This window comes from Ranitomeya imitator, chromosome 6 (assembly GCF_032444005.1).
Source record: "Ranitomeya imitator isolate aRanImi1 chromosome 6, aRanImi1.pri, whole genome shotgun sequence".
In the NCBI taxonomy this organism is placed as follows: Eukaryota; Metazoa; Chordata; class Amphibia; order Anura; family Dendrobatidae; genus Ranitomeya; species Ranitomeya imitator.
Window position 1 is genome coordinate 445,858,225 of NC_091287.1, and position 11,717 is coordinate 445,869,941.

Sequence of the window (11,717 nt, forward strand, 5' to 3'; positions counted from 1 at the left end):
ACTCGCATGGTCCGAGTGCTGTGTGATTTTTTTCTCACACTCATTGACTTCTATTGCGGGATGCAATCTGACTTCCGATTAAAATCGGAGCATGTTGCGAGTTTTTTCCAGTCCGATCGTGATCCGATCCGAGCTGGAAACAAAAATGCAGATGAACACAGAATCATAGAATAACATTGGTCCGAATTCAATCTGATTTTTTATCGGATTGCATTCGTCCGACTTTATCACACTTGGGAATGCACATCATCAGAGCTAGCTTTTGTTGCATGGCTTGGAGGATGTTGCTGGTTGTTATTTGAGTAGGCAGTTGGTGAATTTATGTGTGAATATTGCTTGGTTTTGAGTGTGTGATTATTCCCTTTCTTTTCCTACTTTGGGTTAACCCCATCCTCCACTGCCCGGTGCATACTTCTGTTATATGTGTGTGATGTAGTGCAGTGGGATGGGTGCACTGTGACAGACAGGCAGTGACCACAGGAGAGTTCAAACCAAATGTCTTTTAATGTCCAAAGAAAACTTACAACTGGAACTCCTCTGGATTGTAGCCTGGAAAAAACAAGAACGTCTGCAACCGAGAGCGGTGGCCGTGGGCGACTGCACTGCCGTATCTGCTCAGAGGTGCCAGGCTTTTTGGCTCCACTTGGCTCCATGTTGCTTCACACAGGCTGAACTCTGAAGAGTCTTCTTCTCTGCATGCTTGTAAACCAAAACTGACACACCCAAACCCGTTGCTGCAGGGTTTTTACAAGGAACCTGTGGCCATGGCCACTTGTAAGACCTGGCCTGGAAGAAAGAGACGGCTCCACTAGCATCCTGTAGTACACTTCAAAAATAAAAGACCATGGCAGGTTTTCTTAAATTTGCCTTGGACAAATAGCTTGCCCAAGTTCAACTCTTACTTTTATTTTGCATTGCAATCACAGCTATGCCTGTGACTGCAATGCACTCCCGCAGCCTCAATACGCTTCTGTACGCATCCTGGGGGACACATAGTGACCCTCACATATAACACCGGTTACTGCCTCACAGTGAGTATATTTGGATGTTTGGTATTTTCCGTTGCTACCCTGTTCATATTACCTTGTTAAGTCTGGTTAATGTATTAAGGTACACTACTACTCCCCTCTTACCTGGGTGAGGGAACAGTACACATGTAGGGCGGATTCATAAGTTAAGACAAGGTACGTGACCCTGGCGTCTTGACCATCAGAAGTAATCCGGGGAACAAGGCAAGCAAGGACACCCCCTAGCATTAAGGACAGGGAAGGAGCCCCTGGTCTGGGAACACCCCGACAACAGAGTCGTGACAGGGCCATAGATATTGGTCCTTCCCAAACTAAAAGCATCAGCTCTCAGCTGCCCCAGAAATGGAACATCCATAAGATGTGCCAAATCTGGCACGTCACCTTGTTTTTCCCACTTTCCCTGGTGCCATGCAAGTGAGATGATAGGTGGGGGTTGATGTCAGCTTTGTATTTTCAGGTGACATCAAGCCCAGTGGTTAGTAATGGATATGTGTTTGTAAGACACCCCCATTACTATCCCCACAGTCATATTGCATAGAATAACACACAACCAGAATAATGTCTTTAATTGAAAAAATAGCACAGACTCCTTTAATGAATCTAAATTAAACTATACTCACGTCATTGCCCAGCCCATAGAATCCATGGTTTCCTGTAAGAGTTAAAATAATAAACAGCAATATTCCATCCTCACCTGTCTGCAGAGAAGATAATTATCCATTTGTCCCATGATGAGTTTAGCTCTGCTACATCAAGATGTCAGGCTGCATCATAATGTGACTATACATCCTGCCATCCAGCAGAGACACAACTGAATGTGCTACCGCTGCTCGGCATTTTTCTGGGGGGCTGTGGGTTGTTATTTCTTGGCTGGGGTGGGCAATATCCTTAGACCTTTACCAGCCTGAGAACACCAGCCCCCAACTAATTGCTTTAGCTTGCATAGTTGTCAAAAATGGGGGAACTCCATGCCATTTTTTTAAATTATTTAAATAATTAAAAAATACAGCATGGGGACAGCTCTGTTCTTGATAACCAGCCTTGCTAAAGCTGACAGTTGAGGGTTGCAGACCACAGCTGTCAGTTTTGCCTGGTGGGTTATCAAAAACACTGGGGAAACCCACGAAATTTCATTTATTTATTTATAGCAAAGGCGACGGCTGATGAATACTCGCCTGAGTCACCACCTGCTCTCGCTGTTAACAGTTGAGTACAACTCTCAACATTGTCCCCAGCTAGCAGGAGCAGGGGATAGTGATGTGAGCTGTATTCACTTCAGCACCTGGTGCTGGGGAACAGCGTAAACAGTGGAGCACCTGCCAGGGTCGTGGGGTACTCATGCCAGGTCCGATGGTTCTTCGGGGGATGTCACGGCAGCAGTGAGCCGATCCGTGGCCCTGGGCGTCGAATAAAATTAATTGAAAGGAAAGGGAAATAATGTTTATAGCGGATTAGTTTGTGATGCCACCCATGGTGTTTGGCAATAAGGAAATGACCGACGCTGTGGTTCAGGTCCACTGGGGCAGTTGGTGATGCAGCAGAGATGTTACAGATCTCCACAGGTAGAGCTAGGCCCCAGGGCAGTTAAAGTGTTAAAGTCAATGATGGACTGTTGTAGTGTAGGGCAGGTGATGCAGAAATAATTCTGAGGACACAACAGGGTGCAGTTTTCTCACTTTACTCACAGTTCTTAGGTACAAACACCAGCCGGGTGCTGTGTCCTCCAGGTCTGTGGTCCAGCCAGCTCTCAGGTAATTTGCGTGCACTTTTCCAAGACTTCCTTTTCTTGTGTACCTTCCCAGTCCATCCTCCTGCACTGCGACTCACGCACAGTGTCCCAAGCCAGCAGCCTCGGGTCCTGTCGGGCAACACTCTCCTGGTCCCCTTGACTCTATGTGGCTGCCTTTTCAGTGAATGTGTGTGGATTTGGCTTTAGCACATGCAGATACTACAGCCTCCAGTTTGCTAGCTGAGGCTTTCAGTTCCTCCACTAGATTGGGGCCGGTCCCCACTGCGACCCCGTCCCTCCACTCGACTATGGTCGGCATGGATTCGGGCACCAAGGGTGGATTCCTCACTTCCCTGGCCCCTAGGACCTTTTCTCTCTGGAGCTCCTCTTCTCGCTTCCTTCTCTCTCTCTCTTCACAGACACTCACTGACCTACTAACTCCTCCTGTCTCCATGACAACTCTTCACTCCATCAATACTCTGTACCTAGTTCCCCCTCCAGCCTGAGATGGGACCCTCCATCAATAGGGTCTTCCCAGATCCCCTTGCCTGGAGTGGTGTAGTGTTGGATTCTAAAGTGTGGGTCTCGGGTAGTGCCCCCTCCTTATCCAAGAGCTAGAATACCACACCTCTGGCAGAGGTGCAGTACCTCTGTCGCGACTGGACCCTCAGGGGTGCCACAACAGTACCGCTGATTCACAGGCACCGGTACGTGTCACACTAATGATACAGGAATTTCATAGATGCTTAATCAGTGTGCACATGTGCAGGAAGTTTTGCAGCCTGTGTTGCTACCAGAAACACTGATTGATGAAAGAGCTCTTAGTGAACTCGGTCATTTACTGAACTAACTTTGTTCGACTTATGCAGATTTTTAGGAAAAAAGCTCGGGAATGCAAACATGAATCCGAATGTACAACATTTGTGCCGAACTTGAGATTGGCTTACAGTTTCCGAACAAGTTTACTCATCCTCTACTGATGACTGGGTATTTTTGACAAGAAAGGAAAAGTATGTAAAGATGGTCAAGCAATACCTGTTCAAACAAACCAGTGTACTTACTAATTCCTTTTGCGACTTGAGATGGGCGAACCCAAACAGTAAAGTTCGGTGTCCATACCGAACACCTACTGTTCGGGCACGGATACCAAACACGGACTTCACCAGGAAGTCCATGGTACTGTTCGGCTGCACGAACACTGGTGTTTGTTGCGCTGTCATGTGCATGACAGCTCAGAAAAAAACCGCTTCCAATCTGCAGTGAAATCATCCCCGTAGGTAAGAGAGCCACGGTTCCCACACTGTCAACAGACAGTGCGAGTGCTCAGCTGTGATCAGAGGTATAGTTTACCTCTGGTCACTGGACAACTGCTCCCATCATCCGAAACCTGCTGCCGCTAATAACAGTGAGAGCAGGAGTAGCGGATGGGAGCATTCATCAGCCTCTCCTGCGCTGTAAATAAATAATTTAAAAAAAAACAGTGTGGGTTCCCTATTTTTGATAACCAGCCAGGCAAAACTCAAAGCAGGGGGCTGCAACCCTCAGCTGTCAGCTTCAGCACGGCTAGTTATCAAGAATAGAGGGGTCCTCAAGCCGTATTTTTTAATTATTTAAATAAATAATTAAAAAAAAACAGTGTGTAGTCCCCCTCATTTTTGACAGCCAACCTTGCTAAAGCAGACAGCTAGGGCTGGTATTCTCAGGCTGGTAAGGGGCCATGGATATTGCCCCCCAACCTAAAAATAGCTTCCTGCAGCTACCAAGAAAAAGGCACATCTATTAGCTGTGCCAATTCTGGCATTTTGTTTGGCTCTTCCCACTTGCCCTGTAGTGGCGGCAAGTGGGGTGAGAGTTGGGGGGTTGATGTTACCTTTGTATTGTCCATTGACATCAAGCTCCGAGGTTAGTAATGTAGAGGAGTCTATATTACTAACCCCATAGTCACATTATATGAAAACACAGACACCAAGAATAAAGTCTTTAATTGAAAAACTGACACAGACTTCTTTAATAATCTCAATTTAACCATACTTATGACCTCGCCTAATTCCACTGAAACTCTCGTTCTCCTGTAATAAACCAAAAATAATAAAACAACAATATGCCATACCTGTCCATCGTTATGTCCCACACTGTAATCAATGTCTGGGGGAATAACAGTTGTCAACCTGGACGGTGCCAAGATGCGACCATCCATGCTGAGAACCACTGGGGAATGAACTCCTGCGAGCGCAGCATCAGTGACTAGAGGTGACACAGCTGAGGCTGTGTTCCCAGCCGGGCTGAAATGCGATGACCTTGGTGACATTCCAGCTAGCACCATGAGAGTTTTTCTTTTTATGTTCACAATTTTGTTTCTCATCTGAGGGTTAAAAATGCTCACTACACCCGTACATTTTCTCACTGTGCGAGCGGTGATCTCACCAAGGTCACCGCAGTTCAGGGGGCTGACTGGGAATGCAGCCTCATTGACCGGCGGTAACCTTGATGATGTCACCGCTAGTCACTAAAGCTGCTCTCGCAGCAGCTTATTTACCAGTGGTTTTCCTCCGGGACACTCACATCTTGGCACCGTCCAGGTTGAAACTATCTATCCCCAGACATAGTTTACAGCATGGGACAGAACGATAGACAGGTGAGGGTTATGGTTGTTTTTCATTTTTTTTTACAGAAGACAAAGGCTTCAATGGAATTGGTGTTAGGTGAGTAAAAAAGTAAAAGTGTGGTTTGCTTTATTTAAAAGAAAGTACTTAATTGTGGCTGTGTATTTATAATATAACTATAGGATTAGTAATGGATGGGTGTCTTATAGACTCCTCTCCATTACTAATCCATGGGCTTGATGTCACCTGATAATACAAAGGTGACATCAATCCCACAAATATGAACCCCACTTGCCAACACCACAGGACAAGTGACAGCGTGAGAAACACCTGGTGTTTGAAGGGGCCAAACCCGAACAGTAAGGCCGGCATCACACTAGAGAGTTTTATGGATATACATAACCAATATCCAGAGAAAAAGTGGACTCACCACCTCCAATAGATCAAATAATACCAACCAACTCCCTATCATAAAGGGTGAAAAAGAGGCATTAAGCGCTAATAGTGTATTTAAAAAAACTTAATATTTTATCATAACACACAATCAATAAACAATAAAAACTTTCAAGACAAGAATTTACAAAGAAATTACTGATATAGCGCATATAAGAGAAGGAATAAACGAACAAAACTGCAGTATATTATGACACCTTCAAAATATCTTTATGGGAACCAGCCCTATAAAGATAAGGAATATTACATATAACAGCAAGCAAATACCAAGTTTAATTACTGAAAAAACACATCTGGCCTATAAATTGACATGTATGTATATCTGTTTTAATGATTAAAACTAAAAATAATCTCGTATATAAAAAATACTGTGGTTCTAACCAAAAAAAAAAAAAAACACATATCAATATACAGTAGACGTATGTGCACCACCTGAAAACCAGGAGAGAAAACGAGTTTATTGCAAACAATCACCAGAATGTATTGAATAAGCAATAGTAACAAAAACACCCTTTACTCAAAAAATACTAGCATTTATGGAAAACAAATTTAAATAAGCCAGTCCGCACTATTAATAGGTAGAATAAAAGTGCTTAGTACTATGCAAAGAAACGCAAGTGCGTATCACCAGTAAAAAATACTAGTATTTATGGTAATAAATATGTCTGTTCCATTAGCATGTAGGATAAGTAAAGATGCCTAGTACTGTGCAAAAAAACGCAAGTGCGTATCAGCAGCAAATAATACTGGTATTTATAGTAATAAATAAGTCTGTTCCATTAGCATGTAAGATAAAGGTGCCTAGTGCTGTGCAAAAACAACGCAAGTTTGAGTATAAACATAGCTGCACCTTTAGCATGTAGGATAAAGGTGCCTAGTGCTGTGTAAAACAACACAAATGTGTATCAGCTGTAGAAAAAAGCTATAAGTAGGATATGAGCGTATCTGCTATGCTAAAGAAAGTGCCAGGTACAAGATAACAAATACTTCTATTGAAAGAGAAACTATTTAATAGCAGCTAAATTCTGTATACCTCACTATGAGTCCTTCCTTGTGTACCCATCAGCAAACCCCGACAGCGCCGTTTCGCCTTGTGGCTTCTTCAAATGGGGGCATGTATGTGCGCTGCCTAACCCCGTATATTTGTACCCCTGCTCGCAGCTGAATCTAATGTCGGCAATCATGGTTCTATATTGCGCATGCGCCAACAAACAGAGCTCCCACATAGAGAGTAAAGTCTTCCTAGACTCCGCACTAGGGATGCAAGCGAGAAACGCTCAACATCGCCGATGATGGGCGTAGTAGGAAGACAGAGGGAAGCTCTTGTCAGCGCATGCGCCTCCCAAGTGCCGAGGTAGAATCGCAACTATATAATGCTATAGAACAAGCTATTCTGGCTAGAAAAGTAATACTACATGCGCTCCACAATAAATGGATGATATAATAAAAGATTTAACCCTGTGTAAATATGTGAACCGCACCTATTAAAGTGAATATATGCGTATATAAAAACTATAACCACTCTGCCATAATAAGATGACAATTATATTAGTACAAACAATGATATAAATCTAATACTAAGAATAAGAATAATAATATATATTACAAAAAAGGTATATATAAGTAACTGTAATAATAAGTAAACCCACCAATATATGACATCAATAAATAATAAATTAATAAAGTTATAAAAAACATCATTCTATTAATCAATATGTGACTTTATAAGGAAAGTGCAAATATTAAAAATAAAAAATAAAAGTACAGAACACCAGATATTGCGAGAATCAAAATATCAATAACCAAATAGGTCAGAAATGGGAGAAGAGGGAATATACGGGGCGACAAACATGTTAAAGCTATAAAGGGTATAAGTTCTTCTTATAATGTTGTTGACGAAAATTCTCTGTCCCAAGATAGTTCCATTAATGCTTAAAATCTTCAAAGTCCAGAGCTCACTCATCTTCAAAAAAGAGTAGGAGCAGAGATATATTTTTCATAACAGACCCTTCATAAACTAAGATAAAAAGTAAAAAATAGAGAATAAATAAGTGAAAAATTATTTAAAATATGACAAGCAACACACAACACAAAACAATATTAAAAACAGGATAAACGGGAAATTATTCTTAATCTGATTGAGAGACCTCAAATTGCTAGAATGGACATCACAGAAAGGCATTAAAGCCTAGGCTCTCATTAAGGCCTTGCGGGGCCATAGTGCCTAATAGGAAAATCCACTTGCTTTCCTTTTGAGCCAGAATTTTACCAATATTACCTCCTCTAGGACCAAGACATACTTGGTCAATAGCTTGAACCTTTAAACCTGATGGGTCACATTTATGATGCAATCTGAAATGCCTTGGTAGCGTTTTAAGGGTACTGATATCCTCACATATGGCTGCTTTTTCAATGTCCCTTATGTGTTCCCTTGTCCTCACTCTCAATTCACGCGTTGTCAAACCTATATAGATTTTATTGCACGGACAACGGGCATGGTACACTACTCCTTTTGACGTACATGTTAGGGTCTTCCAAATGTTGTAGACTTTAGTTCCATTATAGTTCTCAAATGAAGTACTTTTAAAATGGTTATTGCACGCCTTGCAGGAGTTACATGGGAAAAATCCATTTAATTCGGTTCTAGATTTTTTTATAGGAATTTCAGAGTAGTGACTATGTACCAAATAGTCTCCCAAATTTCTAGATCTTCTAGGTGTCATTAGGGGATGGCTAGGTAGAATATTCTTCAAAATTGGGTCCGATAGTAAGACCCCCCAATGTTTTTGCATGATGGACACCAATTCTGGCCATTGTTGTAATCGGTGATGAACCTTACCTGATTATTTTTCTCTGTCTTTTCTTTTTTCTTCTGGGTATATAAAAGGTCTTCCCTGGAACATCTTAATGCCTTTTTTAGACCTCTTTTTATTTGCCTGTTACTATACCCTCGATCTTTTAATCTTTGAGTGAGGTCCTCTGCTTGATGTTTGAAGTCTTCTTCTGTAGTGCAGATCCTTTTAATCCTCATAAACTGTCCTGTAGGAATTCCGTTTAGAGTCGACCTATGATGGGCAGAAGAGGCACATAAAAGGGTATTCGTAGCTGTAGGCTTTCTAAAAACATCTGTCACAACTCTTCCATCCGGGAGAGCTTCTATTTTGAGATCTAAAATTTCTACCTTCCTACCGTAGTTATAAGTCAATTTAATGTTCAAATTGTTTTGGTTTAATATTTCCATCAACATATGTAGGTTATCCAGAGAGTCCTCCCAGATAAATAGGACATCGTCTATATAACGACTCCACCCGTGAATTGCCTCATTACCCAGAATGCCATCCTCCTGAAAAATCTTGCGCTCCCAAAACCCCATAAAAAGATTTGCATAAGCGGGGGCACATTTGGCCCCCATGGCTGTTTTTTGCATTTGCATGTAAATATCCTTTTTGAAGATGAAAACGTTGTGTTCTAATATAAATTTCAGTAATGCCAGTAATAATTCAATTAAGGGTGGATCTAGGTTGCTTTCATATAGATAATGTGAAACAGCATCTAATCCGTCAGAATGTCTGATGGAGGAATATAGTGCCTCTACATCTGCTGTGACAAAAAATGCCCCTTCTTCCAAGTGTACGGAGTCTAGCCTCTGCAACATCATAGTTGTATCTTTTATATACGAAGGCAGAGCCAAGACAAATGGTTGTAGGTAATGGTCTATAACTGCACAGACTGTCTCACATAATCCCCCTACACCCGACACTATGGGTCTCCCAGGGGGGTCTACTAGGTCTTTGTGCAGTTTTGGTAGAATGTAAAAAGTAGCCATCTTTGGTTGCAATTTACTGATTACTTCAACGAATTTCTTGGGGATAATTCCATCTTCATATGCAGTTTCCAAGATATCTACCAAATCCTGTTGGAATTGTGTTAGGGGATTAAAACACATTTTTTTGTAACATCCTTTTTTATTCAAGATCTTAGCTACTTGTTTCTCATAAAGGGAATTGGGCCATATGATTATTGTTTCCACCTTTATCAGCTCTTTTGACTACTACATCTTCAAAGGACTGTAGTTCTCTTAGGGCTTTATTTTCTTCTACACTCATTAGAAATCCAATTGGGAATAGGCGGCAAGTCCTCTACCTCTTTAGTGACTAGTCTTGTAAATATCTCCACAGCTGAGCATGTACTTAGGCTAGGGAAAGTTTTAGATTTACCCATAAGATGGAGTGGAAACTTACCCTCTTTATATTTTTCATTCTCTTCTAAGAGGTCTTCCAAATCTTTTAAGGCTTTCATTTCCATACTATTGCAATCAAAACCATCCAAATCACTTTTATGATGTAACTTCTGTAGAATGATTTTGCGTGCAAACAAATGCACGTCCTTTACTACTTCAAATTTATCTAAGTGTGAGGAGGGAGAAAAAGTCAAACCCTTTTCCAAAAGTTTTAATTGTGACTCACTCAAAACATGATTAGACAGGTTAATTACCTTTGATTTATCATTGTACCGTTTATTCATTTTCCTCTGATTGAAGATATCTGGGTATTTTCGTTTTTCCCGATTATTAGCTCTTGTGCGCATCTGGTGTTCACTTGAACTCTCTGCCTCGCTGCATGAGGTACTACTTTCCGCAAAGGAGGTCTGATCTCGTCCTGTGCTGTTATAATTACTTCCACCTTCTTTTTGCTTTTTTTTGGGAAATTGCCATCTAAAAATTTTATCAGATTCAAAATCGGCCATATCTCTTTGGAATTTTTTCAATTTGAGCTCGCTAATTTCATTTTCCCATTTATCGATGTCTTTCTCAATAGAATTAATAAAATTCTCCATTTTATCGACAGCCAGATGTTTTTTAATATTTAAAATATATGGCGCATGCGCAATATAGAACCATGATTGCCGACATTAGATTCAGCTGCGAACAGGGGTACAAATATACGGGGTTAGGCAGCGCCCACAAGGCGAAACGGTGCTGTCGGGGTTTGCTGATGCGTACACAAGGAAGGACTCATAGTGAGGTATACAGAATTTAGCTGCTATTAAATAGTTTCTCTTTCAATAGAAGTATTTGTTATCTTGTACCTGGCACTTTCTTTAGCATAGCAGATATGCTCATATCCTACTTATAGCTTTTTTCTACAGCTGATACACATTTGTGTTGTTTTACACAGCACTAGGCACCTTTATCCTACATGCTAAAGGTGCAGCTATGTTTATACTCAAACTTGCGTTGTTTTTGCACAGCACTAGGCACCTTTATCTTACATGCTAATGGAACAGACTTATTTATTACTATAAATACCAGTATTATTTGCTGCTGATACGCACTTGCGTTTTTTTGCACAGTACTAGGCATCTTTACTTATCCTACATGCTAATGGAACAAACATATTTATTACCATAAATACTAGTATTTTTTACTGCTGATACGCACTTGCGTTTCTTTGCATAGTACTAAGCACTTTTATTCTACCTATTAATAGTGCGGACTGGCTTATTTAAATTTGTTTTCCATAAATGCTAGTATTTTTTGAGTAAAGGGTGTTTTTGTTACTATTGCTTATTCAATACATTCTGGTGATTGTTTGCAATAAACTCGTTTTCTCCCCTGGTTTTCAGGTGGTGCACATACGTCTATATTGATATGTGTTTTTTTTTTTTTGGTCAGAACCACAGTATTTTTTATATACGAGATTATTTTTAGTTTTAATCATTAAAACAGATATACATACATGTCAATTTATAGGCCAGATGTGTTTTTTCAGTAATTAAACTTGGTATTTGCTTGCTGTTATATGTAATATTCCTTATCTTTATAGGGCTGGTTCCCATAAAGATATTTTGAAGGTGTCATAATATACTGCAGTTTTGTTCGTTTATTCCTTCTCTTATATGCGC

The 11,717-nt window shown here is 40.9% G+C and overlaps 1 long non-coding RNA gene across 1 annotated transcript; it reads right to left on the reverse strand.

Annotated features, from left to right (window-relative positions):
* Positions 1-6,185: 6,185 nt before the first annotated feature.
* Positions 6,186-10,665, reverse strand: LOC138641453 (uncharacterized). The gene is made up of 3 exons (XR_011313847.1): positions 10,055-10,665; positions 8,653-8,878; positions 6,186-7,830 (listed from the first exon to the last, which is right to left on the reverse strand). It is a non-coding gene; the product is annotated as an uncharacterized lncRNA (long non-coding RNA).
* Positions 10,666-11,717: the final 1,052 nt, after the last annotated feature.